We start from the raw sequence: 12,197 nt of genomic DNA, 5'->3' as shown, positions 1-12,197 counted from the left end.
TATAGTATACATATGGACAAGTCTACACTATACCTTCACATCCCCTCCCTGTATACCCCCTGCACTCTCTATAGGATATATATGGACAAGTCTACACTATACCTTCACATCCCCTCCCTGTATACCCCCTGTACTCTCTATAGGATATATATGGACAAGTCTACACTATACCTTCACATCCCCTCCCTGTATACTCCCTGTACTCTCTATAGGATACATATGGACAAGTCTACACTATACCTTCACATCCCCTCCCTGTATACCCCCTACACTCTCTATAGTATACATATGGACAAGTCTACACTATACCTTCACATCCCCTCCCTGTATACCCCCTGCACTCTCTATAGGATATATATGGACAAGTCTACACTATACCTTCACATCCCCTCCCTGTATACTCCCTGCACTCTCTATAGGATACATATGGACAAGTCTACACTAGACCTTCACATCCCCTCCCTGTATACCCCCTGTACTCTCTATAGGATACATATGTACAAGTCTACACTATACCTTCATATCCCCTCCCTGTATACCCCCTGCACTCTCTATAGTATACATATGTACAAGTCTACACTATACCTTCACATCCCTCCCTGTATACTCCCTGCACTCTCTATAGGATACATATGGACAAGTCTACACTATAACTTCACATCCCCTCCCTGTATACTCCCTGCACTCTCTATAGGATACATATGGACAAGTCTACACTATACCTTCACATCCCCTTCCTGTATACCCCCTGTACTCTCTATAGGATACATATGGACAAGTCTACACTATACCTTCACATCCCCTCCCTGTATACCCCCTGCACTCTCTATAGGATACTCATGGACAAGTCTACACTATACCTTCACATCCCCTCCCTGTATACCCCCTGCACTCTCTATAGTATACATATGTACAAGTCTACACTATACCTTCACATCCCTCCCTGTATACTCCCTGCACTCTCTATAGGATACATATGGACAAGTCTACACTATAACTTCACATCCCCTCCCTGTATACTCCCTGTACTCTCTATAGTATACATATGGACAAGTCTACACTATACCTTCACATCCCCTCCCTGTATACCCCCTGCACTCTCTATAGGATATATATGGACAAGTCTACACTATACTTTCACATCCCCTCCCTGTATACCCCCTGTACTCTCTATAGGATATATATGGACAAGTCTACACTATACCTTCACATCCCCTCCCTGTATACTCCCTGTACTCTCTATAGGATACATATGGACAAGTCTACACTATACCTTCACATCCCCTCCCTGTATACCCCCTACACTCTCTATAGTATACATATGGACAAGTCTACACTATACCTTCACATCCCCTCCCTGTATACCCCCTGCACTCTCTATAGGATATATATGGACAAGTCTACACTATACCTTCACATCCCCTCCCTGTATACCCCCTGCACTCTCTATAGTATACATATGGACAAGTCTACACTATACCTTCACATCTCCTCCCTGTATACCCCCTGTACTCTCTATAGTATACATATGGACAAGTCTACACTATACCTTCACATCCCCTCCCTGTATACCCCCTGTACTCTCTATAGTATACATATGTACAAGTCTACACTATACCTTCACATCCCCTCCCTGTATACCCCCTGTACTCTCTATAGGATACATATGGACAAGTCTACACTATACCTTCACATCCCCTCCCTGTATACCCCCTGTACTGTCTATAGGATACATATGGACAAGTCTACACTATACCTTCATATCCCCTCCCTGTATACCCCCTGTACTCTCTATAGTATACATATGGACAAGTCTACACTATACCTTCACATCCCCTCCCTGTATACCCCCTGCACTCTCTATAGTATACATATGGACAAGTCTACACTAGACCTTCACATCCCCTCCCTGTATACTCCCTGTACTCTCTATAGGATACATATGGACAAGTCTACACTATACCTTCACATCCCCTCCCTGTATACCCCCTGTACTCTCTATAGGATACATATGGACAAGTCTACACTATACCTTCATATCCCCTCCCTGTATACCCCTGCACTCTCTATAGGATACATATGGACAAGTCTACACTATACCTTCACATCCCCTCCCTGTATACCCCCTGTACTCTCTATAGTATACATATGTACAAGTCTACACTATACCTTCACATCCCCTCCCTGTATACCCCCTGCACTCTCTATAGTATACATATGGACAAGTCTACACTATACCTTCACATCCCCTCCCTGTATACCCCCTGTACTCTCTATAGGATACATATGGACAAGTCTACACTATACCTTCACATCCCCTCCCTGTATACCCCCTGTACTCTCTATAGGATATATATGGACAAGTCTACACTATACCTTCACATCCCCTCCCTGTATACTCCCTGTACTCTCTATAGTATACATATGGACAAGTCTACACTATACCTTCACATCCCCTCCCTGTATACCCCCTACACTCTCTATAGTATACATATGGACAAGTCTACACTATACCTTCACATCCCCTCCCTGTATACCCCCTGCACTCTCTATAGGATATATATGGACAAGTCTACACTATACCTTCACATCCCCTCCCTGTATACCCCCTGCACTCTCTATAGGATACATATGGACAAGTCTATACTATACCTTCACATCCCCTCCCTGTATACCCCCTGTACTCTCTATAGGATACATATGTACAAGTCTACACTATACCTTCACATCCCCTCCCTGTATACCCCCTGTACTCTCTATAGTATACATATGGACAAGTCTACACTATACCTTCACATCCCCTCCCTGTATACCCCCTGCACTCTCTATAGGATACATATGGACAAGTCTACACTCTACCTTCACATCCCCTCCCTGTATACCCCCTGCACTCTCTATAGTATATATATGGACAAGTCTACACTATACCTTCACATCCCCTCCCTGTATACTCCCTGTACTCTCTATAGGATACATATGGACAAGTCTACACTATACCTTCACATCCCCTCCCTGTATACTCCCTGCACTCTCTATAGGACACACAGGGACAAAACTATGTCCTCGCTGCATGTCTCCTCTGTATGCCCCCAGCACTCTCTATACGGGACACATAACAAGTCAGTTTCCTCCCTCATTGTAACCTCCCTGTATACCCCTTGTATTCTCTATAGGTCACAGATGAACAAGTCTTCATTTTCCTTCCATGCCCCCCCCCCCCTGTATACCCCATGTACTCTCTACAGGATACATAAGGACAAATCTATATCCTCCTTCCATGTCCCCTCTCTGCATACTCCATGTACTCTCTATAGGACACATATGGACACGTCTATATCCTCCCTCCATGCCCCCCGTATACCCCATGTACTCTCTATAGGACACATATGGACACGTCTATATCCTCCCTCCATGCCCCCCCGTATACCCCATGTACTCTCTATAGGACACATATGGGCACGTCTATATCTTGCCTCCATGTCCCCTCTCTGTATACCCCATTTACTCTCTATAGGACACGTATGGACACGTCTATATCCTCCCTCCATGTCCCCTCTCTGTATACCCCATGTACTCTCTATAGGACACATATGGACACGTCTATATCTTCCCTCCATGTCCCCTCTCTGTATACCCCATTTACTCTCTATAGGACACGTATGGACACGTCTATATCCTCCCTCCATGTCCCCTCTCTGTATACCCCATGTACTCTCTATAGGACACATATGGACACGTCTATATCCTTCCTCCATGCCCCCCCGTATACGCAATGTACTCTCTATAGGACACATATGGGCACGTCTATATCTTGCCTCCATGTCCCCTCTCTGTATACCCCATTTACTCTCTATAGGACACGTATGGACACGTCTATATCCTCCCTCCATGTCCCCTCTCTGTATACCCCATGTACTCTCTATAGGACACATATGGACAAGTCTATATCCTCCCTCCATGTCCACTCATTGTATACCCCATGTACTCTCTATAGGCTACATAGGGACAAGTCTACACTATCCCTCCATGCCCCCTCTCTGTACACCCCCTGCACTCTCTATAGGACACACATGGACAAGTCTATTTCCTACCTCCTACAGTCTCTATAGGACACATATTGACCAGTCCATATGTTCCCTTCCCCTCCATATATGCCCCATGCACTCTCTATAGGATACATATGGACTAGTCTTTGTGCTCCCTAAGTGTTCCCCTCTCTGTTTACGACCTGTCATTTCTAAAGGACACATGGGGACAAAACTATGCCCTCCCTCCATGTCCCCTCCCTGTACACCCCCAGCACTCTGTTAGAGAACTCTCTTAGTGGACTCACACAAGGGAAGCATTGACAACTTGTTGATGACTCATTGAGGAGGAGGAGGAGCTGGAGGGGGCGCAGTGTAAGGAGATCCTCCACCCTTGCCCCACCCTCAGGCAGGACGTGCTCTTTCTCTGTAGACCAGGCCCCGATGTATAAGAGTGTAACAGGCTCTGTGGCGCAATGGATAGCGCATTGGACTTCTAGCTGGTATAGTCATTCAAAGGTTGTGGGTTCGAGTCCCACCAGAGTCGCTTTTTTTTAAAGTTCCTCATCCTGTGTAGACGGTTACTATCGATAGTAATATACTACACATAATACTTAACTATGGAGTAAGGTGCCACAGGGTTTTGTGAAAACAAGAGGCTTTGTAGTCCCTAGCTCGACCCTTAATAGGTGAAAGGAGAGTTTCTGAAGCTTAAAGGGGTACTCCGGGCCTAAGACATCTTATCACCTCTTTGTGCTGCAAGACGTCACCCCCCCCCCCCCGCTATGCAAGTCTATGGGAGTGGGCATGACGGCCATTACGCCCCCTCCCATATACTTGCATAGCGTGGGTGGGGGGTGATGTCACATGGGGCCATTACGCCCCCTCCCATATACTTGCATAGCGTGGGTGGGGGGTGATGTCACATGGGGCCATTACGCCCCCTCCCATATACTTGCATAGCGTGGGTGGGGGGTGACGTCACACGGGGGCCATCACGCCCCCTCCCATAAACTTGTATAGCGGGGGTGGGGGGTGACGTCACACGGGGGCCGTCACGCCCCCTCCTATAGACTTGCATGGGGGGGTGGGTGACGTCACACGGGGGCCGTCACGCCCCCTCCTATAGACTTGCATGGGGGGGGGTGACGTCACATGGGGGCCATCACGTCCCATCCCAAAGACTTGCATAGCGGGGGGCGACGTCACACTGGGGTCGTCCCTGCCCCCTCCCATAGACTTGCATTGCGGGGGCGAGGGGGTGACGTCACACCGGGGTCGTCACGCCCCCCCCCCCCATAGACTTGCACAGCGGGGGTGGGGGACGTCACACGGGGGCCATCACGCCCCCTCCCATAGACTTGCATAGCGGGGGGGGGGGGTGACGTCACACTGGAGTCGTCCCCGCCCCCTCCCATAGACTTGCATAGCGGGGGCGAGGGGGTGACGTCACACCGGGGTTGTCACGCCCCCTCCCATAGACTTGCACAGCGGGGGTGGGGGGGGGTGACGTCACACGGGGGCCATCACGCCCCCTCCCATAGACTTGCATAGCGGGGGGGGTGTGACGTCACACAGGGGCCATCACGCCCCCTCCCATAGACTTGCATAGCGGGGGCGGGGGGTGACGTCACACCGGGACCGTCACGCCCCCTCCCATAGACTTGCATAGCCGGGGCGAGGGGGGGACGTCACACGGGGGCGGAGTCCTGAGTCACGATATTCCGGCCCCGTGGTTGGCACCCGGCAGTTTGTGAGCTGGCAGTGCGGCGTGCAGCTCAAACAGGTGGGTGCTGAATGCAAGATTGCGGGGGTCCCCCGTGGTCAGACATCTTATCTTCTATCCTTTGGATAGGGGGATAAGATGTCTTAGGGCCGGAGTACCCTTTAAGTAAATATTATTTAAGCCTTCGGGCGTACGACCTGGGTGGTGAAAAAGGGCACATGACCTTCTCCGACACCTGAGGTATGTGGCCACCATAAATCTACGGCTTGGTTTAAACATTGTATATTGCCAAATCCACAACCAACAAAGCACACAGAAGTGTACAATGCGTTTGGAAAGTTTTCAGACCCGTTCATTTTTTTTCACATTTGGTTAGGTTTCCCCTGTTTGTTATGTCCCCCCCCCCCCCCCCCCCCCATCATTCTGCCCCAATTCCTCATAATGAGAAAGTTACAAATCTTTGCTAATTTATTAAAAGGTAAATCTATAATATTGTAGTGATAAGTATTCATACCCTTTACTCAGGACTTAGTTGAAGCCCCTTTGGCAGTGATTCTGGCCTCCGGTCTTCTTGGGGATGAGGCCACAAGGTTTACACCCCTGGGTTTGGGGATTTTCCTCCATTCGATCCTTTTCGGTTCTGTCAGGTTGGATGGGACCATCAGTGGAAGCCATTTTCAGGTCTCTCCAGAGATATTTCATTGGGTTCAGACTCAAGGACATTCATAGAATTGTCCCTAAGCCCCTTCTGTGTTGTCTTGGCTGTGGGCATAAGGTCATTGGGGGAGATTTATCAAGGGATTTAGAGCTTTTTTTTTTTTGCTTACAAAAGTCGCATGTTTAATACTAAACGGACTGATTTACCAACAACATTACACAATTTGTTTAACCTGTTAAGGACCAAGGGCGTATCTGTACACCCGTGGGAATTTCGGTCCCCGCAGCGCCGGGCAAATGCCCAGGGGGGGGAGTCAAATTTACACTTGCGATTTGCGCCGATACCAGGTCATACGGGTCTATGTTGACCCGATGACCCGGAAAATACGGGGGATCGTGGTTGTCCAAGACACCTACGATCCCCCTAAAGGGATAAGAGTGAGGTGGCAGGGGTGCCACCCTTCCTATCCCTGCTATTGGTCGTATAGACACGACGACCAATAGTAGATCGGGGGCAGGGGGGTTAACTTTCGGTTTACCCATTCTGCCCACCCACAATAGGCGGGGCAGAATGGCGAAACCGAAGGGGATCGGCAACGAAGTCCACTTACCCTGCGGGCGACGATCGGTGTCTGGCGGGCAGCAAAGTCGTGCGGCTGGCTCCCTGGATCCTACGGAAGCCGGTGAGTTGCCTAGCAACATCTGGAGGGCTACTGTTTGAGACCACTATACAGTGGTCTCAACTGTAGCCCTCCAGATGTTGCAAAACTACAACTCCTAGCATGCCCAGACAGCTATTTGATGTTTGGGCATGCTGGGATTTGTTGTTTTGCAACATCTGGAGGGCCACAGTTTGGAGATCACTGTGCAGTGGTTTCAAACTGTAGCCCTCCAGATGATGCAAAACTGCAAATCCCAGCATGCCCAAACAGCAAACAGCTGTCTCGGCATGCTGGGAGTTGTAGTTGCGTACCTCCAGCTGTTGCATAACTACATCTCCCAGCATGCACTTCGGCGATCAGTACATGCTGGGAGTTGTAGTTTTGCAACAGCTGGAGGCACACTTGTTGGAAAATACTGAGTTAGGTAACAGAACCTAACTGAAGGTTTTCCAACCAGTGTGCCTCCAGCTGTTGAAAAAGTACGCATCCCTGCATGCACGGTCTGTCAGTACATGCTAGGAGTTGTAGTTTTGAAACAACTGGAGGTTCCCCCCCCCCCCCCCATGTGAATGTACAGGGTACATTCACACTGGCAGGTTTACAGCAAGTTTCCTGCTTGAAGTATGAGCTGCGGCAAATTTTTCGCCGCAGCGCAAACTCCAAACGGTAAACTCACTGTAAACCACCGCCAGTGCAAATGTACCCTAAAAACACTACTCTAACACATAATAAAGGGTAAAACATTACATATACACCCCCTTACATTGTATGGCAGTGTTTCCAAAACGGAGCCTCCAGCTGTATTAAAACAACTCCCAGCATTTCCGGACAGCCATTGACTGTCCAGGCATGCTGGGAGTTTAGCAACAGCTGGAGGCACCCTCTTTGGGAATCACTGGCGTAGAATACCCCTATGTCCACCCCTATGCAATCCCTTATTTAGTTCTCAAATGCGCATGGCGCTCTCCTTTTTCTCCTTTTACCCTTTATGAAAAGGAAAAGTTGGGTGCTACACCAGCCTGTTAGTGTAAAAAAAAATTTTTTACACTAACACTTTACTTTTGATTTTCACAAGAGGTAAAAGGAAAAAAAGACTCCCAAAATTTGTAACACAATTTCTCCTGAGTAGGGAAATACCCCATATGTGAACGTAAAATGCTCTGCGGGCGCACAGGTGAGCTCAGGAGTGAGAGTGCACTATGTATATTTGAGGCCTAAATTGGTGATTTGCACAGGGGTGGCTGATTTTACAGCGGTTTTGACATAAACACAAAAAATAAATACCCACATGTGACCCCATTTTGGAAACTACACCCCTCGCGGAACATAACAATGGGTATAGTGAGCCATAACACCCCACAGGTGTTTGACAAATTTTCATTAAAGTTGGATGGGAAAATAAAAAAAATAAAAAATGTTTTCACTAAAATGCTGGTGTTACCCTAAATTTTCATTTTCACAAGGGAAAATAGGAAAAAAAAAGCCCCCCAAAATGTGTAGCCCAATTTCTTCTGAGTAAGAACATACCCCATATGTGGATGTAAATTGCTCTGCGGGCGAACTACAATGCTCAGAAGAGAGTGAGTACTATTGGGATTTTGAAGAGAAAATTTGTCCGGAATTTAAGGCCATGTGAGTTTACAAAGCCCCCATAGTGCCAGAACAAGGCACTCCTCCCTCATGTGACCCCATTTTGGAAAATACACCACTCATGTAATGTAATTTACACCCCACAGGTGTCTGACAGATTTTTAGAACAGTGGTCCGTGAAAATGAAAAATTTATATTTTAATTTTTCATTTGCTCAGCCAACTGTTCCAAAGATCTGTCAAATGCCAGTGGGGTGTAAATGCTCACTGCACCCCTTATTAAATTCTGTGAGGGGTGAAGTTTCCAAAATGGGGTCACATGTGGGGGGGGGGTCCACTGTTCTGGCACCATGGGGGCTTTGTAAACGCACTTGGCCCCTGACTTCCATTCCAAACAAATTCCCTTTCCAAAAGCTCAATGGCGCTCCTCCTCTTCTAAGCATTGTAGGTCACCAGCAGAGCACTTAATGTCCACTCATGGGGTATTTCCATACTCAGAAGAAATGGGGTTACAAATTTTGGGGGTAATTTTCCCCTATTAACCCTTGTAAAAATGAAAGATTGGGGGAAAAACCAGCATTTTAGTGAAAAATATTTTTTTTCTTATTTACACATCCAACTTTAACAAAAAGTCGTGAAACACTTGTGAGGTGTTAAGGCTCACTATACCCCTTGTTACGTTCATTGAGGGGTGTACTTTCCAAAATAGTATGCCATGTGGGTTTTTTGCTTCTCTGGCACCATAGGGGCTTCCTAAATGCGACATGCCCCCCAAAAACCATTTCAGCAAAATTTACTTTCCAAAAGCCAAATATGACTCCTTCACTTCTGAGCATTGTAGTTCGCCCGCAGAGCATTTTACGTCCTAACATGGGGTATTACCCTTTATAAAAATGGTAAATTTGGGAAAAAAAACAGCACTTTAGTGAAAAAATGTTTTTCTTCATTTACACCTCCGACTTTAACGAAAAGTCATCAAACAGCCTGTGGGTGTTAAGGCTCACTGGACCCCTTGTTACGTGCCTTGAGGGGTGCAGTTTCCAAAATGGTATGCCATGTGGGGGGGGGGGGGTTCTGCTGTTCTGGCACCATAGGGGCTTCCTAAATGTGACATGCCCCCCAAAAATCTTTTCAGAAAAACTCACTCTCCAAAATCCCATTGTCGCTCCTTCCCTTCTGAGCCCTCTACTGCGCCCGCCGAACACTTGACATACACATATGAGGTATTTCCTTACTCGAGAGAAATTGGGTTACACATTTAGAGAGGATTTTTTTTCCCTTTTACCATTTATAAAATTCAAAAACTGGGTCTACAGGAACATGTGAGTGTACAAAATGAAGATAATGAATTTTCTCCTTTACTTTGCTGTTATTCCTGTGAAAGGGTTAACACACTTACTGAATGTCATTTTGAATACTTTGAGGGGTGCAGTTTCTATAATGGGGCCATTTATGGGGTATTTCTAATATGAAGACCCTTCAAATCCACTTCAAACCTGAACTGGTCCATGAAAAATTCTGATTTTGAAAATTTTGTTAAAAATTGGAAAATTGCTGAACTTTGAAGCCCTCTGGTGCAAACATAAAGTAGACATAATGGCCCTGATTTACTAAGAGTGTTGTGTAGGTTTCTTTGTGGGTTTTAATTCCCTACAATTTATTTTCCACGGTATTTACTAAGGTTTCCCTACAGTTTCCACTTTCCCTACACTTTGCTTTTTTTACACCTGCTCTGACCTGTCGGGTTTTCCTCAGCTGAAATCCACCACATTTTCAGTGAAAACTTTAGTAAATAGGTTGGGATTTTGTGAAAATGTCGGTAACACGCCCCTTTTCTGGGACCACGCTCCCTTTTCCCGATGACCACACCCCCTTTTCGGGTTCTCTTGGCAAAATGGAGAGTTAGTTGGGTTTTCTCATTTCAGGCGCAGACAGAATTTCAGGCACAAATTCTGGCACAGACAGAATTTCAGGCGCAATGCGCCCGAAAATGGCGCATGACCCATCATAACATGTCGGGTTTGCAATAGTAAATGAGGGCCATTGTATTTGTGAATCAAAATATAATTAGGAATGTCTATTTTCCTTACAAGCAGAGAGCTTCAAAGTTATAAAAATGCTAAATTTTAAATTTACCAAGAAATGATGCGAGTATCGACAACATTTTACCACTAACAAAGTAGAATATGTGACGAAAAAAACAATCTTGGAATCAGAATGAAAGATAAAAGCATCCCAGAGTTATTAATGTTTAAAGTAACAGTGGTCAGATGTGCAAAAAATGCTCTGGTCCTACAGTGAAAATTGGCCTGGTCCTTAAAGGGGTTAATCTGTCATTGCAACAGATTAAAGGGGTACTCCAGTGGAATTTTATTTATTTATTTATTTTTTAAATCAACTGGTGCAGAAAGTTAAAACAGATTTGTAAATTACTTCTATTAAAAAATCTTAATCCTTCCAGTATTTATTAGCTGCTGAATACTTGAGAGGTAATTCTTTTCTTTTTGGAACACAGTGCTCTCTGCTGACATCTAAGTCCATTTTAGGAACCTTCCACAGCAGCATGTGTTTTCTATGGGATTTTCTCCTACACTGGACAGTTCCTAAAAAAAAAAAATTCCTCTGTAGTATTCAGCAGCTAATAAGTACTGGAAGGATTGAGATTTTTTAATAGAAGTAATTTACAAATCTTTTTAACTTTCTGGCACCAGTCCACTGGAGTTCCCCTTTTAAGATCTTTCCACCATCAAACATGATCAGATCACCCAAGGGTGAAGAATTTTGCAAGGTTACTGAAATGGGCACTATCAGATCCAAAAACTCTGTATGTTGTTACTGATAAAAATAAAAGCCCTTTTGTAGTATGGTTGTTCACAATTTTTTGAATATTTAATAATAAAAAAAAAAATGGCTTGTGAAAATCCCACCACTAGGGGTCCCAATCCCTACTGGCACACTAATAAGTGCTGCAGCAGCATCAGGCTTGTCCATGAGTCATGGACAAGAGATGACTCATGGACAAGGCTGCATGAGCAGACACCAATCACCTCCCACCACAAGGAGGGACAAGCCCCCGCCGACCACCACAAGGGAGGGACACACCCACTTCCACCAGTCACCTTCCAACATAAGGAGGGACACGCCCCCTCCCATCACCACCACAAGGGAGGGACACGCCCCCTTCCCCTGAGGGGATTTCTAAAACTGTTCGCTAATGAAAAGAGGTATTTTTGAAATAAATATAGATGATCGAGGCATAAAAAGTAGATGTACATGGTCAGAATTAGGTACTGAGTAACATATGTATTTATTTTTGTGGAATCTGACAGGTACACTTTAACCAAACTCAGCTTTTGGTCCCATAGCCTTTGCCAAAATCAAACAGATTAGACCCATCTAATGTCTAGACCATGCTTAATGTCTTTGGCAATAGGTTCCTTTTGGGATAAATGGTGTAACAATATCATCATACCATCTGAAATAAAAGTGGCAAAAAAAAAACAACTTTTTTTAAAAAACTTTATTCAGTAACAAAAAA

General features: G+C 45.7%; 1 non-coding gene across 1 annotated transcript; it reads left to right on the top strand.

Annotated features, from left to right (window-relative positions):
- The first annotated feature begins 4,487 nt into the window (after nt 1-4,487).
- Nucleotides 4,488-4,572, top strand: TRNAR-UCU (transfer RNA arginine (anticodon UCU)). The gene is given in 2 exon segments: nt 4,488-4,524; nt 4,537-4,572. It is a non-coding gene; the product is annotated as a tRNA-Arg (tRNA).
- The last annotated feature ends 7,625 nt before the right edge of the window (nt 4,573-12,197 follow it).

This window comes from Hyla sarda, chromosome 4, assembly GCF_029499605.1.
Source record: "Hyla sarda isolate aHylSar1 chromosome 4, aHylSar1.hap1, whole genome shotgun sequence".
In the NCBI taxonomy this organism is placed as follows: domain Eukaryota; kingdom Metazoa; phylum Chordata; class Amphibia; order Anura; family Hylidae; genus Hyla; species Hyla sarda.
The sequence above is the reverse complement of the archived record's forward strand: the minus strand, read 5'-3'. Positions and strand labels throughout refer to the sequence as shown.